Source organism: Chlorocebus sabaeus, chromosome 7, assembly GCF_047675955.1.
Source record: "Chlorocebus sabaeus isolate Y175 chromosome 7, mChlSab1.0.hap1, whole genome shotgun sequence".
Classification (NCBI taxonomy): Eukaryota; Metazoa; Chordata; class Mammalia; order Primates; family Cercopithecidae; genus Chlorocebus; species Chlorocebus sabaeus.
The window spans coordinates 38,685,949-38,710,220 of NC_132910.1; the positions used below are offsets into that span (position 1 = coordinate 38,685,949).

Below are 24,272 nucleotides of genomic sequence, written 5' to 3' on the forward strand. Positions count from 1 at the left end.
GGGGTGTGGGGATGGGGGGATTTTGCTATGTTGCCATGGCTGGTCTTGAACTCCTGACCTCGAGGGATCCTCCTGCCTTAGCCTTTGGAGTGACTGGGGTTACAAGGCTCAAGTCACAGCACCCAGTATCTCTGAAATATTTAAAGTTCCCAGTTTTTCTGTGGGTCTTTGTAATTGCTGTTCCCTCTATCCCTTTGTCTGGCAAACTCTTTCTAATCATCTAGTATTAACTTAGACAACTTTTTAATTAGGAAGGCTTTCTTGGTTACAGTCCCCCCTCTCCAGTTTTGGGTTACTGCCTCCTATATATGCTCATCTTACAACTTATTTTTGCCCCTAAAGTAGCACTTAGTGAGCATTTTAAGAAGTTATCTATATCCTTCATTTGTCTGAAATCTCCTTAAATAGAAAATAACAGCATAGTACTTGATGTATAGATGCTTAATAAATACCTGGACTATAAATGGATGCATACCAACTTTGCGCAATAAACAACCATTCGGTAACTACTTCCTGCCAAAGGTCAGGCAGTAAATATTTCAGGGTTTAGGGCCATAAGATCTCTGTTGCATATCTATATAAGACAGAATTTGAGTTAAAACTTTGAATGAAAGGAGTAGGGGTGCAGCTCTGGGTTAGAGGACATTACTTGAAGATATATTTACATGGCAGGCACACAGTTATTGTTTCCACTGAATATCTGTTTTAGGTAGTTTGTGGGTGGGTCTGTGGGTGAAGCTAAAACAGAAAGCATCATCCTTGCTATGACCACTGCTAGTTCTCTTGGTGCACTAAATAATTTATTTTGAAAATTACTAGTGTTGGTGACTTTTGAAATCTGAGTGTTGTTATTTTTTGTTTGTTTGTTTTCATTTTTAGCATTTTACTTTTATTACGCCATCATACCCAAGTCTAATCAGTTTCCATTTCCCATGAACCTGCCTAGATAGTGTTGAATTCTCAGGCTGAATATGTGGGGGAACTGTGGAATTTTCTCCGGAGCAATATGAAAAATGACAGAATGAGAGCAACTTGCCTTCATCCCTACCACATTCAAAAAGTGTGACTTTAGTTACCAGAAAAAACACATTTAGAGAAACTTTGTTTTTCAGTAACTATTTTTGAAACCTGTGCCTCATACTTCTGACCAAAATTGTATCCATATGTATGGTAGAAATTGGCACAGTGAAACAAATGTAATTGTGTTTCCACTGCAATTTGTATTCCAAATGTACCATGTCTGTGAAAAGTACTTCTTTCATTAAGATATAGCTCTATATTAGGCCAGGCGGGATGGCTCACCCCTGTAATACTAGCACTTTGGGAGGCCAAGGCCGGCAGATCACTTGAGATCAGGAGTTCAAGAGCAGCCTGGCCAACATGGCAAAACCCTGTTTCTACTAAAAATACAAAAATAGCTGGGCGTGGCAGTGCACGCCTATAGTCCCAGCTACTTCCGGGCAGAGCAGGAGAATTGCGTGAACCCGGAAGGCAGAGGTTGCAGTGAGCCGAGATTGCGCGACTGCATTCCAGCCTGGGCAACAGAGCAAGACTCTGTCCCCCCCCCCAAAAAATATATATATTTAATGTATTTATTATATGTATATTATTTAATATTAATATTAATACATATTAATAACATTTAATATAAAATATATATTTATATATAAAATATTTGCTTTCTGATATCACCTTCACATTCTCATTATAGATTCAATCTGAAAAGTTTATTTTTTGATTTATTTTTTGAAATGAAAATAAATGCAACATGGCAGACACTGCTAGCTGCTTAAACAGCATCTTTTTGCCCTCTTGTTTAGAAGGGGAACTCCAATATTTTTAGTGGGATGGCTGTAAGCCCAGCTAAAAGGTGTAACTATTGCACAGGACTTTGGGGATGGCTGCTTACTAATCCAGTTTTAGAGTATCTCTCTTATTTTTCTTTCTTCCTGGAAGTGATGGCTTGAGTTTTAACAGCTATCTTGGACCACAGAGTTATGTGACAGTGGAGATTGGGCACCATGGCTCATGTCTGTAATCTCAGCACTTTGGGAGGCCCAGACAAAGGATGCTTGAGTCCGGGAGTTTGAGACCAGCCTGGGAAACACAGCAAGACTGTGTCTCTACTCAAATTTAAAAAACAAAAAAAATTAGCCAAGATTGTTGGTACGTACCTGTAGTCCCAGCTACCTGGGAGGCTGAGATGGGAGGATCCCTTGATCCCAGGAGTTGGAGGTTGCAGTGAGCTATGATTATGCCACTGCAGTCCAGCTGGAGCAACAAATCCAGACCTTGTGTCTAAATAATAAATAAATAAGTTATTTGTCTTTGGAAATCATGTATGGAATGATGGAAGAATGACAGAAGGAGCCTGAGTCTCTGATGACCATTAAACCATCATTTCAGTCCAGGATTGCCTACCTTTGTGCAATGAAAATAAGCTTTTATTTTGCTTAAGCCACTGTGTCAGGGCTTTTTGTTTTATATAGCCAGACCTAAACCTGATTTAAGAGCATGCAGAGGTGCATGTGTATTACATTACAGTAAATTATGCAACCCTCTATATTCTCTGCCATTTGATATTAGCTTGATCTCCTGATCCCTGAGGAGGGTAGGAGGCTGGAGTTTGGGTTCAGTCACAGGGCCAGTAATTCAGTCACTCATGCCCACATAAAGGAAACTCAAAAAAAACCCTCTGGATGCCAAAGCTCAATGGAACTTCCTGGTTGGTGAACACATTGATGTGTCAGGAGGGCAACACATCCTGACTCTATGAGGAAAGGGCATGGAAGTTCTGCGTGTGGGACCCTCTCAGATCTCACCCAATGTTTCTCTTCATTTGGCTGATACCGATTTGTATCTATTGACATTATAACACAACTGTTATCGTATATATAGTGCTTTCCTGTGTTCTGTGAGTCATTCTAATGAATTATTAAACCTGTGGGGGCCAGGGAGCCCCTGAATTTGTAGTCATTGGTTCAGAATTGACAGTGATCTGAGAACTCCCAAACTCGCTGCTTGCATCTGAAGCAAAGGCAGTTTTCTCAGGGACTATGCCCTTAACCTGTGGAGTTGGCACTAACTTTGGGTGGTTAGTATTAGATTGCACAACAGTATTATACTTGATTGGTGGCTTCTACCAAAACAGTCTTGCTAAAGACCTGGAGGCGTTGGAAGTTCCAGTTGCAAAAGGGATATTTGCATTGGAACAAATATGACTGCTCCCAAATTGCCAAGTGGACTGCCCAGCCTTTCAGGCTTTCTCTACTTTTTAATCAGCAATTTAGGCCTATTCTTTTACTGGGTCAGTGGAGAAAGAAGGTACAAAAGTCAGGAGCCATGAAGAGATCAGCAGATAAAAACCACCAATTGAGAGATAAACTAGGGTTGAATAATCAGACAGGGTATGTGAATTTACTTCCCTACACCTTGACCATTTTTCATAGAAACTTTAAGAAAATACTTTGAGGTCATATTGCAACCTTTTGTAGGTGAGGTAATTCCTTTCCCTAAATGGTTGCTACTGGTCATGAAGCCACAATCTATTGCTCATGTACCCATAATCTTTGCACAGATGGTACAGAAAGAAGCTCAAATTCTTAGGTCCTCTGGCTAAGTGATTCCCCTTGGGAGTTTACAAGCCAACATTGAACATGGAAAATTACATTTAAAAAATTGTAATTGCATTTCTTTTTCAAAGAAGTAGAACCAGAAGAAAAACTTTCAGCCTATTTCCTCACAGGTGAAACTAGACTATTAGAATAAAATAGCCTGTTGTTCAGCCTATTTGGAAGGTTTCAGTTGCTCCTTTTATCATCACTAAGACTTGAATTATAGAAGGCCAGAGGGTAATTAGATATATGCCTACCTGGTAGAGGTTCCACACAAAAACTCCTGCTTTATGCTCGCAACTGTTGAATAGAAAACAGATGAGGCCAAGCAGAGCTCAAGACAGATGATATGTGATCACCTTTGCTGCATGGACATTGACAAGCAGCCATTTATACATCAGCCCGGACTTAAACCTCCCTCAGAACATGGTCCTCAAATCTGGAACGTCATTTTCCTTTTTTTGCAGGGGCAGCGGGGGGATAGGGTCTCACTCTGTCACCTAGACTAGAGTACAGTGGTGCGATCTTGGCTCACAACCTCCGCCTCCCAGGTTCAAGTCATTCTCCTACCTCAGCCTCCTGAGTAGCTGGGACTACAGGTGCGCACCACCACGCCTAGCTAATTTTTGTAATTTTTGGTAGAGATGGGTTTCGCCATGTTGGTCAGGCTGGTCTTGAACTCCTAACCTCAATTGATCCACCTGCCTTAGCCTCCAGAAATGTTGGAATTACAGGTGTGAGCCACTGCACCTGGCCTACTCTTTTTTTTTTTTTTTTTTTTTTTTTTGAGATGGCGTCTCGCTCTGTCACCTAGCCTGGAGTGCAGTGGCACAATCTCAGCTCACTGCAAGCTCCGCCTCCCAGGTTCACACCATTCTCCTGCCTCAGCCTCCCAAGTAGCTGGGACTACAAGTGCCCGCCACCACCTACCCTTTTTCTTTAGAGAAAAAATAAAAGAATATTCATTTTACCTCCCTCCCTTCTCAACATGAACCCTTTCCTCAAGTTTTGCCAAACATCTCACTCCTCCCTCCTCTCAAGTTCATTCTCACCCTCTCAGTCAGGCCACTGGCACAAAACTCATGGCACACTTCAGCAATTTGAGGAGAGTTTAATAAAGGTGTGAACAGATTCTAGAGTCAGCTGCAAGGAATAATGCAGTACTTCTGAGCCAGTAAGAGAGCAGTTCCTGGAACCTGGAGAAAGGAAGCTGTATGTAGAGCACCTCTTGACTAAGATCTTGATAAAGGAAAGCAACTAACTCGTGACAACCCTGAAAGAAGGGAGCTGAGAGAGAAACACCCCAATCTCCCTGTCCTTCCCTTTGACCTCCTCAAGTGACACCTCCACCCCCAATATAACTGCTGGAAGCCAGGGGACAAGGATGTCTGTTAATTTCATCCAAAATATCCAGTTTTCTGGCACCAGTCAAGGTGGAGAAGGGTAAAGACGAATCTGCAGAGATCTGGAGAGACAAACAGCACCCTTGCTATTAACGTTTTTGTTCAGGCTGGGAGTATCACCTAGATTACCTCATTCCAACTGTCAGGTAATCCTCTAGTCTGGTCTAGAGCACCACGTATGACCTACTTTTAAACATAGAAATGCCTCTCTCCTCAGTTAGCATTTTATCTGTATCACTCACACTGACAATCTATACATCTTTTATTACCACTTAAATGTTTCATGTGTATATAAGTACCCATTATATTATTAGCTCTGGGGACCACAGCTTAAGAGTTACAAATCTATTTCCAGCATCTAATGCAGTGTTAACCACAGACCAGGTGATCAGAATTGTAATCTTCTCAATTCCTGCCCCTCACTTTTTATCCCACTCCCTACCTGCTCCAGGACAGGCTTATACCTTCACATTATTATGGAAAGAATCATTTAAAATCAGTTATTAGGAAGAACCAGAAGCCTAGATGTTAGGATTTTGTGCATAGCATTTTGCACATGTGTCAATACGTGTGTTCCTGACATCGGGGCCATGTAGCATGCACATGGAATGTGGACTTCCGTCTGGAGAAATCTCCAGCCCTTCACCTGAGGGATTTTTCTCTCTGTCTGGGTAGCCCTGGCCGGCAGGGCAGGCTAGAAGTGCTGGGAAGTTTGTCCTCTCTCCCCTCCCCCAAAGCAGATTTCAACTAGTGACTGAAGGGAGTTGGCGTCTGAAAATCATAGCGGCCTTACCTGCCCGGTGGGGGCAACTCTGAGGTGCATTCTGCCTGGTTTCTCAGTTTCACCGGGGAGTAAGCCCGGTCGGCCTCCACGGAATCTGTGCGGTAACAGTACCCTTCGTTGGCTTTCTTCCCTTTCTTTCTCTCTTCCCTCCTCTCCTGCCAGTGCCTTTTGGGATCCTTTTCCAAATGAAATACCCTGACTTAATTATTAATAAATCTAAATCCTTACGTCTGGGTTTGCTTCTGGGGTAACCCAACCTAAGACAGGCAGGTGCTGAGTGCCAGCCTTCTGCCTTAACACGCCATCTGCGGAAGAATGGCAGAGAATGATGTGATAACCCCATCTGTGAACAGTAATGTTCACCCGACCTGTGGCAGGAATGTACAAGGATGTGCTTTACTGGATATAACTTCTATGTCCCAATATTTTCCTTGTTCTTTGCTTTCATGATATCTAAACACATTTTTGATCCACCTGGGGAAAATCACAAAGACCTTTTTTTTTTTTCTTTTTGAGATGGAGTCTCACTCTTTCACCCAGGCTGGAGTGCAGTGGTGCAATCTCAGCTCGCTGCAACCTCCGCCTCCCAGGTTTAAGCGATTCTCCTGCCTCAGCCTCCCGAGTAGCTGGGACTACAGGTGTGCACCACCACGCCCAGCCAATTTTTGTAGTTTTTGGTAGAGACGAGGTTTTGCCATGTTGGCCAGGCTGGTCTCGAACTCCTGACCTCAAGTGATCCGCCTGCCTCAGCCTCCCAAAGTGCTGAGATTATAGGTGTGAGCTACCATGCCCGGTTGATTGTCCACTTTTATTGTTCACACTATCTCACAAATTTTCTCCTAATGCTTTATTTCTATAACCATGGATCTAACATAAACATACCAAATTCTATTAGGATGACATCTCCCTTTCAAAGCTAATAATAGTTCTAATATTTAAAAATAATTATACATTTCCTATAGTTACTGGTATATGAGGTTAATTATTCTTTATGCATGTTTAAAAAGGATAATTCAATAGAACTGTGCACTTACCTCTGTGTGCTCTTCTCCGAACACATCTCTCTTTCTCTCATAGTAAACACTATGTGAATGTGATATTTATTTTTCTCATTTATTTCTTTGTAGTTGTACCTTATTTGCATTTAGTTTGCATGCGTTTGAAATTTAAATGGACAGAATCATATTGTATGTATCTTTCTGCAATCTGCTTTTCTTATTCAACATTGTATTTGTGAGATTCATCCTTGTTGATACGCATGGCTATGGTTTCTTCATTTTTCACTGCTACATACTATTGCATCATATGAATATACCATAATTTACTCATCTTGTTGATGGATACTTGGATTACTTCCAGGTTTTTACTATTACAGACAATGCTGCTATAGGCACTCGTGTATATGTCTAAGGGTACATAGCAAATACAAGAGTTTCTCTAGAAGTGGAATTGCTGGTTTTACAATATGCATGACTTTGGTGTAACTAAAAAATGCCAAATTGTCTTCCAAGATTGTGATATCAATGCACACTTTTAAGGAAGTTTTCTGAGGACTCCAGTGATCAAACATTCTGGCCAAGACTTGGTTTTACCAGACTTCTTAATTTATACCAATGGTAGACATAAAATAGTATCTTGTGGTTTTAATTTTTTTCCTAATCTTGTGATCATAATTTGCACTTATCTAGCTATGAATGAGGTTTTAATATGTTTAATATATTTATTACCAATTCAGATTTCTTTTTTTGTAAAATCCATGTTCAATATGTTGGTCCATTTTTCTATTAGGTTTTTTTTTTTCAATTTTTTTTTGGTGTAATTTTAAAATATTCTGAATAGTAATCCTCTGCACATTATGTGAGTATTAAATATCTTCTTCCAGTTTGTGACTTGTCTTACTTTTTAGTGATATCTTTTGATAATCTTGCTTTCCAATGTTTTTTTTTTTTTTTTTTTTTTTTTTTTTTTTTTTTTTTTTGAGATGGAGTCTTGCTTTGTCGCCAAGGCTGGGGTGCAGTGACATGATCTTGGCTCACTGCAACCTCCGCCTCCAGGGTTCAAGCAATTCTCCTTGCCTCAGCCTCCCAAGTAGCTGGGATTACAGGCACAGGCCACCATGCCTGGCTAATTTTTTTGTATTTTTAGTAGAGACAGGGTTTCACCATGTTGCCCAGGCTGATCTCAAACTCCAATGGGAGGTAGCTTTTGATGAGAATGTAATCAAACTGACCGGGCGTGTGGCTCATGCCTATAATCCCAGCACTTTGGGAGGCTGAGGCATGCAGATCACTTGAGGTCAGGAGTTCGAGACCAGCCTAACCAACATGGTGAAACCCTGACAAAATTTAGCTGAGCGTGGTGGCATGCACCTTTGTTCCAGCTACTCGGGAGGCTGAGGCGCAAGAATGGCTTAATCTGGGAGGCAGAGGTTGCAGTGCGCTGAGATTGTGCACTGTACTCCAGCCTGGGCAACAGAGTGAGACTCTGTCTCAAAAAATAAAAATAAAAATAAAAGAATGTAATCAAACTGATCAGATTTTACCTATTTACTTAGTGGGCTGAGTTTCTTTTATATCTTCTTTGAGAAATATTTCCTATTTCTGGGACATAAAGATGTTTTCTTCTAAAATTTTGAATTTTACATTGTATATTTAAGTCTTTGGTCTGCCTAGGTTTTTTTATAAAATAAATTTTTATCATGTTATCATTTATGCCTACACAATCTTGATTGAAGATACTTGATAAATATTTTTCCATTTTCTTTTTTCATTCTTTGATTTTCTATTTTAAACACTATTTTTAAAAATACTAATTTCAGGCTAAGTGTATCTTTTAGAAGCACTCGACAACGCATTCTTTGTTATTGTTTAGACATTACATAAACTACCAAAAATGCAAGTGAGTCAACTATTGTCACAATCAGTGTTCAATTATTGGATGAAGAACTACATTTAGAGTAGAATGAGTTCTGGGTCCATGCTGTAGATGTAGGGATACTTTAAAGTACAATCATAAATCACATAAGGATGTTTTGGTCAGCAAAGGACTGCATGTACGGGTGGTCCCATAAGATTATAGAGCAGTTGGCCAGGCGCGGTGGCTCACGCCTCTAATCCCAGCACTTTGGGAGGCCGAGGCGGGCGGATCACAAGGTGAAGAGATCGAGACCATCCTGACCAACATGGTAAAACTGCGTCTCTACTAAAAAATACAAAAAATTAGCTGGGTGTGGTGGTGCACACCTGTAGTCCCAGCTACTCAGGAGGCTGAGGCAGGAGAATCGCTTGAACAGGGGAGGCGGAGGTTGCAGTGAGCCAAGGTTGCACCACTGCACTCAGCCTGGCGACAACAGAGCAAGTTTCTGTCTCAAAAAAAAAAAAAAAAGATTATAGTGGAGCTGAAAAATTCCTATCCCCTAGTGATGTCATATCCATGAGAATGTCCTAGCACAATGCATTGCTTATGCTCATGTGCATATGGTGATGTCGGTGTAAACAAACCTACTGTGTTGCCAGTAGTATAAAAGTATAGCAGATACAATTATGTACATTCTATAATACTTCATAAGAAATGACTATGTTACTGGTTTATTTACTATACTTTTTATTGCATTTTAGAGTACACTCCTATTTATTTCAAAAAAAAAATTAACCGTAAAACAGCCTGGGGCAAGTCCTCCAGGAGGTATTACAGAAGAAGGCATTGTTATCATAGAGATGACAGCTCCATGCAGGTTATTACCCCGGAAGACTTTCCCAGTGGGGCAAGGTGTGGAGATGAAAGACAGTGATATTGACGATCCTGATATTGTGTAGGCCTAGGCTAATGTGTGCTTGTGTCTTCGTTTTTAACCAAAAGTTTAAAAAGAAAAGAAAAGAATAAAAAAGCTTATAGAATACAGATATAAAGAAAGAAAATATTTTTGAACGGCTGTACAATGTGTTTGCATTGGAAGTTGTGATATTAAAGAAGAGTCTAAAAGTTTAAAAAGTTTTAAAGTTTACAAAGTAAAACAATTACAGTAAGCTAGGGTTAGTTTATTACCAGAGAAAGAATAAATATTTGAATAAATATATTTTATTTATAGTGTAGCCTGACTGTACAGGTTTTGTAAAGTCTATATAGTGTACAGTAATGTCCTAGCCCTTCACATTCACTCACCACTCACTCCCTGACTCACCCAGAGCAACTTCTAGTCCTACAAGCTCCATTGAGGGTAAGTGCCCTATACAAGTACCATATTTTATCTTTTATATCGTATTTATACTGTACCTTTCCTATGTTTAGATACACAAATACCATTGTATTCTAGTTGCCTACAGTATTCAGTACAGTAACATGCCATGTGGGTTTGCAGCCTAGGAGCAATAGGCTAGACCATATAAGCAATAGGCTATACCATCTAGGCTTGTATAAGCACACTCCCTGATGTTCACAAGACAAAGTGATGCATGTTTCAGAATCTTGTTAAGTAACACATGACTGCATTCGAGGTGCAAATGAAGAAAGTATAAAAAAATCCCTCTGTCATCATTTGAGATGAATTGAATAAACTACACTTTTGGAGGGCAGGGTGGAGAAAAAGCATAATTGTTATCATTTAATCATCACCTAGCATGATCTCTAACTATAGCAAATCAAGCGTTGAAAATTATCCTCTATGTTTCATATTTAAATATGACCTACTGAATTGAATATGGAGAGGTGTGATAAAATGCAGTGTATCTCCCAAACCCTACCAGCTCCTAATGCACCCCGGGGGGCAAACAGGACCTTTCAATGACTTGGCACCAGAAGAATTAGGTCAAAACGTAAGTCTTTGGGACGAGAGCAGGGATGTTGCGGGCCGCGGGCGGGGCGGGGATCAAAGGAGCCATTGGAAACGTTGTAAAATGCTTGGAGCGCCCTCTGCTGGACTATATTGGTAAAATAGTAGTAGCGACGAAGCGCTCTGCCTCCAAGTTGGTAGAAATAGAAACCAAAAAAAGCGAATGAAATGGCTCTTTCTGCTTCTGCACAGCAAAAGAAACTACCATCAGAGTGAACAGGCAACCTACAGAATGGGAGAAAATTTTTACAATCTACCCATCTGACAAAGGGCTAATATCCAGAATCTACAAAGAACTTAAACAAATTTACAAGAAAAAATCAAACAACCCCATCAAAAAGTGGGCAAAGGATATGAACAGACACTTCTCAAAAGAAGACATTTATGCAGCCAACAGACACATGAAAAAATAACCACTGATTTTTTCTCATCATCACTGGCCATCAGAGAAATGCAAATCAAAACCACAATGAGATACCATCTCACACCAGTTAGAATGGCGATCATTAAAAAGTCAGGAAACAACAGGTGCTGGAGAGGATGTGGAGAAATAGGAACACTTTTACACTGTTGGTGGGACTGTAAACTAGTTCAACCATTGTGGAAGACAGTGTGGCCATTCCTCAAGGATCTAGAACTAGAAATACCATATGACCCAGCCATCCCATTACTGGGTATATACCCAAAGGATTATAAATCATGCTGCTATAAGACACATGCACACGTATGTTTATTGCGGCACTATTCACAATAGCAAAGACTTGGAACCAAGCCAAATGTCCATCAATGGCAGACTGGATTAAGAAAATGTGGCACATATACACCATAGAATACTATGTAGCCATAAAAAAGGATGAGTATCATGTCCTTTGTAGGGACATGGATGAAGCTGGAAACCATTATTCTGAGCAAACTGTCACAAGGACAGAAAACCAAACACCGCATGTTCTCACTCATAGGTGGGAATTGAATAATGAGATCACTTGGACACAGGGTGGGGAACATCACACACCGAGGCCTCTCATGTGTGTGCTGGGGGGAAGGGGGGAGGGATAGCATTAGGAGATATACCTAATGTAAATGACAAGTTAATGGGTGCAGCACACCAACATGGCACATATGTGACAAACCTGCATGTTGCACACATGTACCCCAGAACTTAAAGTATTAAAAAAAAAAAAAAAAGAAATGGCTCTTTCTTAAAGTAAGCCTTGACACGAAGTTTTCTTTTAGAGTTTTATGTAAAATTTGTCACTTTTCCTTCTACCTTAAAATATCTACCTTATACCAGGAAAAAGTATGAATCTTATTTCTTTTTCTTTTCCTTTTTTTTTTTTTTTTTTTTTTGAGGTAGAGTCTCGCTCTGTTGCCCAGGCTGGAGTGCAGTGCTACGATCTCGGCTCACTGCAAGCTCCGCCTTTCGGGTTCAAGCGATTCTCCTGCCTCAGCCTCCTGAGTAGCTAGGACTACAGGCGCCCGCCACCATGCCCAGCTAATTTTTGTCATACCCAGCTAATTTTTGTATTTTTAGTAGAGATGGGGATTTCAATATGTTGGCCAGGCTGGTCTTGAACTCCTGACCTTGTGATTTGCCCACCTCGGCCTCCCAAAGTGCTGAGATTACAGGCGTGAGCCACCACGCATGGCCTATGAATTTGATTTCTTAATAGACACCTTAAGGGAGGCAACCTCAAGGAAGGGCATAACATAACTTTAGAACACTGAGGACTGAAAATTTCATCACAGCCCAGATTTTTATTCATTGCGTACCTTTTGAAAAGTCATTTAATTTATCTGTATGTGTCTATTTTTTTTGAGACAGAGTCTCACTCTGTCGCCCAGGCTGGAGTGCAGTGACATAATCTCAGCTCACTGCAACCTCTACCTCCAGGGTTCAAGCGATTCTCCTGCCTCAGTCTCCCAAGTAGCTGGGATTACAGGCATGTGCCACCATGCCTGGCTAATTTTGTATTTTTAGTAGAGATGGGGTTTCACCATGTTGGTCAGGCTGATCTCGAACTCCTGACCTCAGGTGATCCACTCGCTTCAGTCTCCCAAAGTGCTGGGATTACAGGCGTTAGCCACCGCACCTGCCTGTATTGTGTCTAATTTTAAAGTGAAGATGACAATAACAATCCCAAACACTTTGATAGTGGGAAGGCAACAAGAAGAAAACAGATGTGAAACAAACTTCCCAAGTGCCACATGTTCTTCCCATTGCTAAAAATCCCAGAACTGGCCGGCAGCCATGTTCCCAGATGGACACAGTATTGAGTCCCAGTCATGGTGTTAGACCTGACAATAGGGTTCTCATCCTCCCAGAACTCCCAATCCAACTATCTACTGGGGAAGACACTATACTAATGCAAATAACAGCAATAAAACATGGAAAGAAGAATGTATTGGAAGATTATAAGGACACATACTTTTCTAGATAATCAGAGAAGTCTTCAGAGAAAAGCTGTATCTGAGCTGGGCCTTAAATAATGAGATACTTGCCAATACAAGACATATTTTTTCCCTCTTAAAATTGTTTAACTGTAATCAGTAGAAACTAAAAACAAAACAAAACAAAATGTGTTTTTTCAGCATAATAAAGAACAGAAAGTTAGCCTAGTTCTAGTTTATTTCTTTGGAAGTCTTAACAAACAACATGCTGATGCAGTCACTGATTACATAAACAAGTCATAGCCAGGCACAGTGGCTCACACCTGTAATCCCAGCACTTTGGGAGGCCAGGCAGGCAGACTGTGTGAGCCCAGGAGTCAGAGACCAGTTTGGCAACATAGTGAAACTCCATCGCTACTAAAAATACAAAAATTAGCCAAGTATGGTGGCATGCACCTGTGGTCCCAGCTACTCAGGAGGCTGAGGTGGGAGGATAACTTGAGCCTGGGAGGCAGAGTTTGCAGTGGCACAATCTTGGCTCACTGCACTTCAGTTTGGGTGACAGAGTGAGACCCCGTCTCTAACAATAATAATACAGATTTAACGCTGATAATATTAATGAGTTCTGTTTTTGCTCTCCCTTCAGAAAAACATATGTAAACATATATGTGTTCGGTTAATGTGTTTTAGTGTTAGATTTTTTTTTTTTTGAGATGGATTCTTGCTCTGTCTCCCAGGTTGGAGTGCAGTGGTGCAGTCCCAGTTCACTGCAACCTCCTCCTCCTGAGTTCAAGTGATTCTTCTGCCTCAGCCTCCTGAGTAGCTGGGATGACAGGCGTGTGCAACCATGCCGGGCTAATTTTTGTATTTTTAGTAGAGACAGGGTTTCACCATGTTGGTCAGGCTGGTCTCGAACTCCTGACCACATGATCCACCCACCTCGGCCTCCCAAAGTCCTGGGATTACAGGCTTCTTTATATTTATTTTAATGAAAGCTTAATATTATTTTGATCTGGAAATACATATGCTAGAAGGAATCATGACTTTTCAGTGCTCAGGTGTCCATAGTTTTTAACCTGGTCCCATATAAATTGGCTCAATGAGATAATATAATTTTTCATGCTATCTGCCTATATTTTATCATTGTTATGGTGAACTGTAACAATTAGCAATCAAATTTACCATTCCATTTGGTCTCTCTAGTGACTTTTTTTCCATGTAAATATTGTTTCCAGACGCCTATTTTAAGTTCAACACATTCTATTATATTTTTTAAAATGCAGATTCCCCAGAGCTCTGGATTCTTTTGCCTTCAAGACAATATATACCTTTTCTCACTCAATAAGGTTCTTCTCTAAGTAGTAGTGTTCAATAAATATTTGTGATTAAATACGTGAAATTTAACTTATTTTAAGGTAAGTGGAGAATATAGTAGATAGAGGAGTTCCCCCAAAAGAGGCTCTGGTGTTTCTTTAAAAGCCTGGAAGATATAGTAGGTGCTCAGTAAATATTTGTTTGCTTGATGAATGAATAAAGTTTGGACTCTTTAAAGATACTCAAGTGGGAAATGGAGCAGGGCTTGGAAAGGAGACCCCAGGGAGAGGCTCCAGTGCTTCTGTTAAGAATCTGACTCCATCTGATGTATAGTACAGACTTGGTAGGAGCAAAGCTCCATTATTTCCCAGTACCTCTCTCCAAGCTTGGCTGTTTATTGAATCGTAAGAATTAAGGAACATGTGCACTTCTAATAAGTGAAAAGTTCACTAGGTCCTCTCTGCTTGATAATAGATCAGAGAAAAGGTGATGAGGTGGATAAGGCCAAGCTTTACCTCTAGGTACTTTTTTCTCAGTTCCCTTTCACCTTCCTTCAGATAATCCAGAACATATGCAAGAGGCAGCAGGTGTCTCAGCAGTACTAACAACACATCCTCAGAGGATGAATTTGTGAGAACCTTGGGCTGAAACTACCTATATGGCTTCTTCAAGGTAAGATTTATTTGAGAAACATGGTTTGTAAAACCTCCTTGACAGGTTAGTATTATTATTTACAGTAATTTTAAAAATAAAGAAAAAAGAGAAAACCCCATCAGGTCCAGTGCTTCCCTCTTTTTCCCACCCCCTTTTTCATAGGAATTTTGTCCAAGAACAAATCTTTGAGTTTTTATGATCCTAACCCCCTCATTTGGTAGGCACTGATGGAATTTTAAATGTTTGCTGAAAGTCCTAATAATTTACTATCTGATATTCCATATAAATTAATCACAATGGTTTCTTTTCCCCACAGCACTTTGAGAACACCTCCTCCAACCAGCTTGGAGAGTGAAAAGGTACATGCTGCCTCTAAAAGCAGCACCCAGGGATTCTGTCTTCTAATTCCATAGACAAAAAAGGTTCTGTCTTCTACTTCACAGTCTTATTGCAACGCTAGATTAAGGAATCGTTAGATAATCAAACCAAGGCAACACAGCTCACCTGGGTTTTGGGCTGTAGCGTCATTTACATCAGCTTCTCCTGAAAATGACAGCATCTAAAGAGGAATTACCGGAAAAACACTGGCAGCACTGTCTTCCAAACACCACTTTGTACTTAGAACGTACTTTTTCCATTTGTTGCTCTTTGTAGTCTTCTGTCTTTCATTTATTTGTCCAGTTGTTCAGCCCTTCAGTAGTTTCAGTTGTTCCAGTTCACAAGGTCCTCATTACAGCATGAGTTATCTTTTTGTTTACTCTGCTTGCTTCTGTGTTGGGAATAAATGAGCTGAAACAAAATTATCCAGGAAACACATATCCTGGATCACGTGTCCCTGACGACATTCTCTGTCTCTCCAGGGTGCTCTGAAGCTGAATTGTTTAAAGGGTTATAAGGTTCTCTGAGATAATTAAATCAAAGGTGGTTTAATGGTAAAAATTCATATTAATTGTGTTCTCCCATTATTTCCTCTCATAGACTGAAATAGCCCTTAAGCAGGCAGTCTTATGTAAGACTCACAGATAACAATCCATAACTGTTCAAAAAAGAAAAGCATTCCCTTGGTTTTAAATGACTAATCTTTTCAAAAATTTCTCTTCCAGAAATTTCACTGAATCCATTATTCAAAATGATAATGATATACACATTTATTCTTTTTTCTATTTTTTTTTTGCTTTCTGTTCTATGTCTGAATTAGTATACAAATTTATTTATTAACAGCTTTACATTTTTTTCCCTTTCCTCTGCCAACACCCAATGTATACAGTGGCAGTAAGTTTTCAGATAAATCTATGTGACTCTTTCCTCAGGTATAGCCCTGTACTTGAGAGACATTCAGTAATTACTGGTGAAAAAAGGAATCATATTAGCCACTTCTACATGGTGGAGTGAAGATCTTCTCCATAAAAATCTGCTCCTCCAAAGCAAGAAGATTGGCAAAAATGGTCAAAATCAATATTTTCGAAACTCTGGAAATTCACCAAAGGTTTATAACAATCTAAGAATTATTTATTTTTAAAAATGACTAAATATTGTTAAAACAGTGAGATCTGTGGCATTTTAACTTGCCATATTTCCATTTCTCTCTCCCCAGCTCCCCAGTAGCCTTGAAAATTAACAACCTTGCTATTATGAGAGCCATGAAACCCAGCAGTCTAGTGGTCTCTGAAGATGGCCAGAATGGATTTGGAACTCTCAAAAGCCCAAAGCCCACAGAACTGTCATTATAAGACTCATCTGGCAGCTATCTGGAAGCCCTATTTGCAAAGGTTGTCTTTATCTGATCTAAGAGCTCACTGAATGTGAACAACCTTTTCCCTGGGGCAATTGTTGAGAACAACCAGCAAAAATTTTTTAATATCACAGCTGCTTAATGTGATGATAACAGTTGGGGCAAACAAGAAGCTGGCCAAAGAAGCTGAAAGAAAAAGGTGGGAAATGAGATGTCCATAGGGGGTCTATAAAAAGATCTGACACAACCTGTTGGGTACAATGTTCACTATTGAGGTGATGGGTACACAAAAGCCCAGACTTCACTATTACACAATACATGCATGTAAGAAATCACACACTTTTACTCCCTAAATCTATAAAAATAAAATAATTTAAAAAAATTTAAAAAGAAACTCTGATATATTCCAGAAATCTGGAAGGCCAAGTACACATATGGTGCAGTAAGCATGATGACTAGGGAAGACCTGAGGAGGCTCTGATTTCCCATCTCTGGCTAACTTGAATCTCTGCACAAGTAGAAAGTGAAGACTACAGGTAGAGTTGTAAACTACGTGCCAGAGCATTGAAAGCATGTCCCAATATACTCTGAGTCCCCTGGCAAGGGCTGGAGGACTTCAAGACATTGAAAAAAATTTTTTGTCCAGTTATGATCTGTTGACTAAGCTAACCAAATATAGACTTTAGTGGCCACACACGACAAACAATACAGATTTTACAGAATTAGTTCAAGAAAGTCACTAAATAAACAAACAGCAACAGTGACAACAACAAATAGCAATAATAACAAACCTGTGTTTGTTGCAGGGGGCATCTGATTTCCAGAGTTGCCACATTGTTTTGTTGGAAATGTCCAATTTTCAACAAAAAATTACAAAAATTACATGTGAAGAAAGAGGAAAGTACAGTGAATACACAGGATAAAAAGCAATAAATAGAAAATGCCCCTAAAAAAGCCCAGACATTGGATTTCCTGGGCAAAGGGTTTACATCTGCTATTATAAAAATATTGAAAGAACTAAGGGAAACTATGTCTAAAGGACTAAAGGAAAGTATGAAAATAATGTCTCACCAAATACAGGATATCAATGAAGAGACAGAAGTTAAAAAACAAGAAGTTCTGAAGTTGAAAAGTACAATAACCGATATTTAAAAATTCATTGGAGAAGCTCAGAAGCAGATTTGAGAAGGCAGAAAGAAGAATCAGCAAACTTGAAGATAGGTCATTTGAGATTATCCAGTCTGAGGACAAAGAGACAAAAGAAAGCAAAAAGTGAACAAAGTCTCAGAGAACTGCAGGACATCATTAAGTGTACCAACATATATAAAATGAGAATCCCAGAAGGGTAGGAAAAAGAGAAAGGGGAAGAAAGAATATTTGAAAAAATGATAGTTAAACACCTCAAATTTAACTAAAAAAATTAATATATACATTCAAGAAACACAATATGCTTCTTTATAAAACCAAAGATAAGCCAGGTGTGGTGGTTCACATCTATAATCCCAGCACTTTGGGAGACTAATGTGGGAGAGGATTGTTTGAGGGCAGGAGTTTGAGATGAGCCTGGGCAACATAGTGAGACTATCTCTGAAGAAAAAAAAAAAAAAACAGAGAGAAAGAAAGACAAAGAACAAAAGAATGAAAGAGAAAAAGAAAGACTAAACAAATTATCTGAGAAAGGATCTCACTCTGCCACCCAGACTGAGTGCAGTGGTATGATCATGGCTCACTGCAGCCTCAACCTCCCAGGCTCAAGTGATCCTCCCCGCTCAGCCTCCTGAGTAACTAGAACTACAGGTGTGTGCCACTATGTCCAACTAATTTTTGAATTTTTGTAGAGATGGGATCTCAATATGTTGCCCAGGCGGGTCTCGAACTCCTGGGTTCAAGTGATCTTGCCTACTTGGCCTCCTCCCAAAGTGCTGGAATTACAGGTGTGAGCCACTGCACCCAATCTGCAAAAATAAATTTAAGGAGATTCACACTGAAACACATTATAATCAAGCTGCCAAAACCGAAGACATAGAGAATCTTGAAAGCAATAAGAGAAAATAAAATATCATCACATAAAAGTTTCCTCAGTAAGATTAACAGCCAATTTTTCACCTAAACCATGGAAACCAGAAAGCAGTGGGATGACATTCAAAGTGTTGAAAGAAAAAGACCGTCAACCAAGAATTTCATATCCAACAAAGCTAACCTTTAAAAATGAAGGATAAATTAAGATATTTCCAGATAAACAAACATGAAAAGAATTCATCACTAGCAATCTTCACTACAAGATATGCTAAAGGGAGTCCTTCAGGGTGAAGGTAAAGGATACTAGATAGCAATTAAAACCTACTTGAAGAAGCAACAACATAGGTACATTTAAAAGACAATATAAATACAGTTTTATTTGTAATTGTTTTTTTATTTTATCCAGTTTAAAACATTACTACATAAAGCAATAAAACTGTGTTGACAGGCTTATAATGTATAAAGATGTAAATTCTATGACAATAATAGCATGAAGGAGAGGAGAGGAAATAAAGCTATATAGGAGCAAAGTTTTGTATATAATTGAAATTAATTTGGCATTAATCTGAACTCAGTTTTTATAAATTAAAATGTAAATTATAACCCCAGGGCAAGAACTAAGAAATCAACCAAAAAATAGGTAAATGAACAACAAGGAGACTAAACTTGTTCACTTGAAAATATATACTTAATACAAAAGAAGGGAATAATAGAAGAATAGAGGGAGAAAAGACGACATAAGACATATGGAAAATAAACAGCAAAATGGCAGATAAAAATTTTACCTTATAAGTAGTTACACTGTATGTATATAGATTAATATATCAAAAAGCAGAGATTGGCAGAATGAACACAAAAACATTACTCAACTATTTGCTGAATACAAGAATACACTTTAGAACAAAGACAGGAATAAATTGAAAGTTTAAAAAAATGGAAAAAGATACACCATGGAAACAGTAAGCAAAAGAGAGATGAAGTGGCACTCCTAATAACAGACAAAATGAACTTTAAGACAAAATTATTACTAGAGGCAAAAAAGAACATTTCATAATGATAGAAGACATAGAAGACAGAACAATGATAAACATATGTGCACCTGAAAAGAGAGGATCAAAATACATGAAGCAAAAACTGACAGAACTGTAGGGACAAATAGACAATTCTACAACAGTTGGAGCAGCTGGGGACTTCAGTAATCCACTTTTAATAACGTGTAGAACAATGAGAAGATCAACAATGGAATAGAAGATTTAAACAATACTATACATCAACTGGATCTAACAGACTTCTATAGAACATTCTACCCACCACAGTAGAATATACATTCTTTTCACGTGTATATGGAACATTCACTAATTCTCTAGGATAGACCATATATTAGCTGATAAATCGCAATACATTTTAAAATATTAAGATCATACAAAATATGTTCTTTGATCAAAATGGAATAAAATTTGAATTCATTAACAGAAGGAAAGTTGAAAAATTCATGAAAAAGCAAAAATTAAACAACACAATTTTAAATAACCAATGGGTCAAAGAAAACTTACAAAGAAAATTAGAAAATACTTTGTGATGAGTGAAAATGAAAACATAACATACCAAAACTTATGGGATGCAGCTAAAGTAGAGCTTAGAGGAAACTTTATAAGTGTAAACGTCTATATTAGAGAAAAGAAAGTGCTTAAATCAATAACCTAATTGTACACGTTAAGAAACTAGAGGCTGGGCCCGAGGTGGATGGATCACGAGGTCAGGAGTTCAAGACCAGCCTGGCCAAGATGGTGAAACACCATCTCTACTAAAAATACAAAAATTAGACTGGCATGGTGGCGGGCACCTATAATCTCAGCTATTCGGGAGGCTGAGGCAGAGAACTGCTTGAACCCAGGAGGCGGAGGCTGCAGTGAGCCAAGATTGTGGCACTCCACTTCAGCCTGGGTGACAGAACAAGATTCCGTCTCAAAAAAAAAAAAAAAAAAAAAAGAACCTAGAGACTGGGCATGGTGGCTTACGCCTGTAATCCCAGCACTGTGGGAGGCCAAGACAGGTGGATTGTTTGAGCCCAGGAGTTCAAAAACAGCCTGCGTAACCCAGAAAAACCCTGTATCTACTGAAAATACAGAAAAGTAGTCAGGTGTGGTGGTGCGTGCCTATAGTCCTAGCTACTTGGGAGGCTGAAGTGGGAGGATCGCTTGAGCTGGGGCAGTGAAGGTCACAGTAAGATAAGATCATGCCACTGCACTCCATCCTGGGTGACACAGTGAGACCCTGTCTCAAAAAAAAAAAAAAGAAAGAAAGAAAGAAAAGAAAAGAAACTAGAGAAAGAAGAGAAAATTAAACCTGAAAAAAGCAGAAGGAAGAAATAACAACTCAGTGGAACTACATGAAATAGAGACTATAAAAACAAAAGAGAAAAATTTAAAAAACTAAATTTTTTTTTTTTTTAAATATCAACAAAGATTTAACAACACTGAACAAGAACAAAAGGTCCGAGACTTGGCCGGCCGCGGTGGCTCACCCCTGTAATCCCAGCACTTTGGAAGGCTGAGGCAGGTGGATCACGAGGTCGGGAGATTGAGACCATGGTGAAACCCCGTCTCTACTAAAAATACAAAAAATTAGCCGGTCGTGGTGGCGGGCGCCTGTAGTCCCAGGTACTCCGGAGTAGCTGAGGCAGGAGAATGGCGTGAACCTGGGAGGCGGAGCTTGCAGTGAACTGAGATCGCGCCACTGCACCCCAGCCTGGGCGACAGAGCAAGACTCCGTCTCAAAAAAAAAAAAAAAAAAAAAGCTGGGCGAGGTGACTCACACCTGTAAGCCCAGCACTTTGGGAGGCCAAGGCGGGTGGATCGGGAGGCCAAGGCGGGTGGATCGGGAGGTCAGGAGATTGATAACATCCTGGCTAACACGGTAAAACCCTGTCTCTACTAAAAATACAAAAAATTAGCCAGGCATGGTGGCGGGCGCCTGTAGTCCCAACTACTCGGGAGACGGAGGCGGGAGAATGGCATGAACCAGGGAGGGGGAGCTTGCAGTGAGCCAAGATCGCGCCACTGCACTCCAGCCTGGGTGACAGAGCGAGACTCCATCTCAAAATAATAATAATAAAGAAAAAGAAAACAACTTCATTTACAACAGCATCAAAAGAGGTACAAGATTTATACACTGAAGACTATAAAATATTGTGTAAATAAATGAAAGAAGACCTAAATAAATGGAAAAACATCTTGTGTTCATAGATCAGAGGACTTGCTATTGTTAAGATGGCAATACTTCCCAAATTGATCTAGAGATTACACATATTTCCTGTCACAATCACAACTGCCTTTTTTTTTTTTTTTGCAGAAAATGACAAGCTGGTCCTAAAATTCATGTGGAAATACAAGGCACACAGAACCACCAAAACAATCTTAATACATGAACAAAATTGGAGGACTTGCACTTCCCATTTTCAAAACTTACTACAAAGCTATAGTACTCAAGGCAGTGTGATACTGGTAGAAGGATAAATACACTGCCTAGGCACATGCAAAAGAATAAATTTGGAACCCTATCTCACATCATATGCAAAAATTAACTTAAAATGAATGAAAGGCCAAATTGTAAAAGTTAAAACTGAGAAGTGAAGCCAGCTAGACTTCCTGGGTCTAGTGGGGACTTGGATAATTTTTCTGTCTTACAAGAGGACTGTAAAGTGCACCAATCAGCACTCTGTAGCTAGGATTGTAAAACGGACCAATCACTGCTCTGTAGCTAGGAAGGGGATTGTAAAATGCACCAATCAGCACTCTGTAAAATGCACCAATTAATACTCTGTAAAATGCACCAATCAACACTCTGTAAAATGCACCAATCAGCAGGATCCTAAAAGTAGCCTATCACAGGGAGGATTGGATAAAGGGGACTGTGATAGGACAAAAACTGCGGAACATGGGAGGGGACAAATAAGGGAATAAAAGCCAGCCACCCCAGCCAGCCATGGCAACCTGTTTGGGTTGGGTACCACTTGTGTAAGCTTTGTTCTTTTGCTCTTCACAGTAAATCTTGCTGGTGCTCACCCTTTGGGTCTGTGCCACCTTTAAGAGCTGTAACACTCACTGGGAAGGTCCGCAGCTTCATTCTTGATGTCAACCAGACCACGAACCCACGGGCAGGAACCAACTCTGGACACAAAACTACTAGAAGGGGCCTGGTGTGGTGGCTCATGCCTGTAATGCCAGCACTTTGGGAGGCCAAGGCAGGTGGATCATTTGAGGTCAGGAGTTTGAGACCAGCCTGGCCAACATGGTGAAACCCAGTGTCTACTAAAACTACAAAAAAATTATCCTGGTATGTTGGCAGATGACTGTAATCCCAGCTTCTTGGGAGGTTGAGGCAGAAGAATCTCTTAAACTTGCTAGGCGGAGGTTGCAATGAGCCGAAATCATGCCACTGCACTCCAGTCTGGGTGATACAGTGAGACTCCCTCTAAAAAAAAAAAAAAAAAAAAAAACTCCTAGAAGGAAACCTAGGCATAAATATTTGTGGTCTTGGATTAAGCAGTGGTTTCTAGATATGACATCCAAAGCACAAGCAACACAAGACAACATTTAAAAATTCGATTTCCTCAAAAAAAAAAAAAAAAACTTTTGTGCTTCGAAGGACACTGTCAAGAAAGTGAAAATGCAACTCACAGAATAGGAGAAAATATCTGCAAATCATATACTTGATTAAGGACTTGTATCCAGAATGTATAAGGAACACTTACATCCCATAAGACAAAGACAACCCAATTTTTTTTTTTTTTTTTGAGATGGAGTGTCACTCTGATGCCCAGGATGGAGTGCAGTGGTGCAATCACTCACTGCAAGCTCCACTTCCCGGGTTCACGCCATTCTCCTGCCTCAGCCTCCCAAGTAGCTGGGACCATAGGGGCTCACCACCACGCCTGGCTAATATTTTGTATCTTTAGTAGAGATGGGGTTTCACTGTGTTAGCCAAGATGGTCTCGATCTCCTGACCTCGTGATCCGCCTGCCTTGGCCTCCCAAACTACTGGGATTACAGGCATGAGCCACTGCGCCTGGCCGACAACCCAGTTTTTAAATGGGCAAAGGACTTGACTAGACATTTCTCCAGAGAAGATATACAAGTGGCCAATAAGCACATGAAAAAATGTTTAACATCATTAGTCACTAGCAAAATACAAATCAAAACTACAATGAGATACCACTTGACACCGACTAGGTTGGCATTGATTAAAAAGACAATAATGAGTGTTGACAAAAATGTGGAGAAATTGGAACCCTCATATATTATTGGTGGGAATATAAAATGGTGCAGACACTTTGGAAAATAGTTTGGTAGTTCCTCAAATAGTTAAAAATAGAGTTACTACATGACCCAGCAATTTCACTCTTACATATTTACTCAAAAGAATTGAAAACTGGCCAGGTGCGGTGGCTCAGGCCTGTAATCCCAACACTCTGGGAGGCCGAGGTGAGCGACAAGATTAGGAGATCAAGACCATCCTGGCTAACATGGTGAAACCC

General features: G+C 39.8%; 1 protein-coding gene across 1 annotated transcript in view; it reads right to left on the minus strand.

The window, feature by feature from the left end:
- The window catches only part of KLHL8 (kelch like family member 8), an 80,291-nt gene extending 64,497 nt beyond the window's left edge, over positions 1-15,794 (minus strand). The window contains exons 1-2 of the mRNA XM_037989746.2: positions 15,490-15,794; positions 2,175-2,298 (exon numbers count right to left, since the gene is read on the minus strand). The gene's annotated coding sequence lies outside the window, so the exon portion shown is untranslated. The remainder of the gene's footprint in view (positions 1-2,174; positions 2,299-15,489) is intronic.
- Between the last annotated feature and the right edge of the window lie 8,478 nt (positions 15,795-24,272).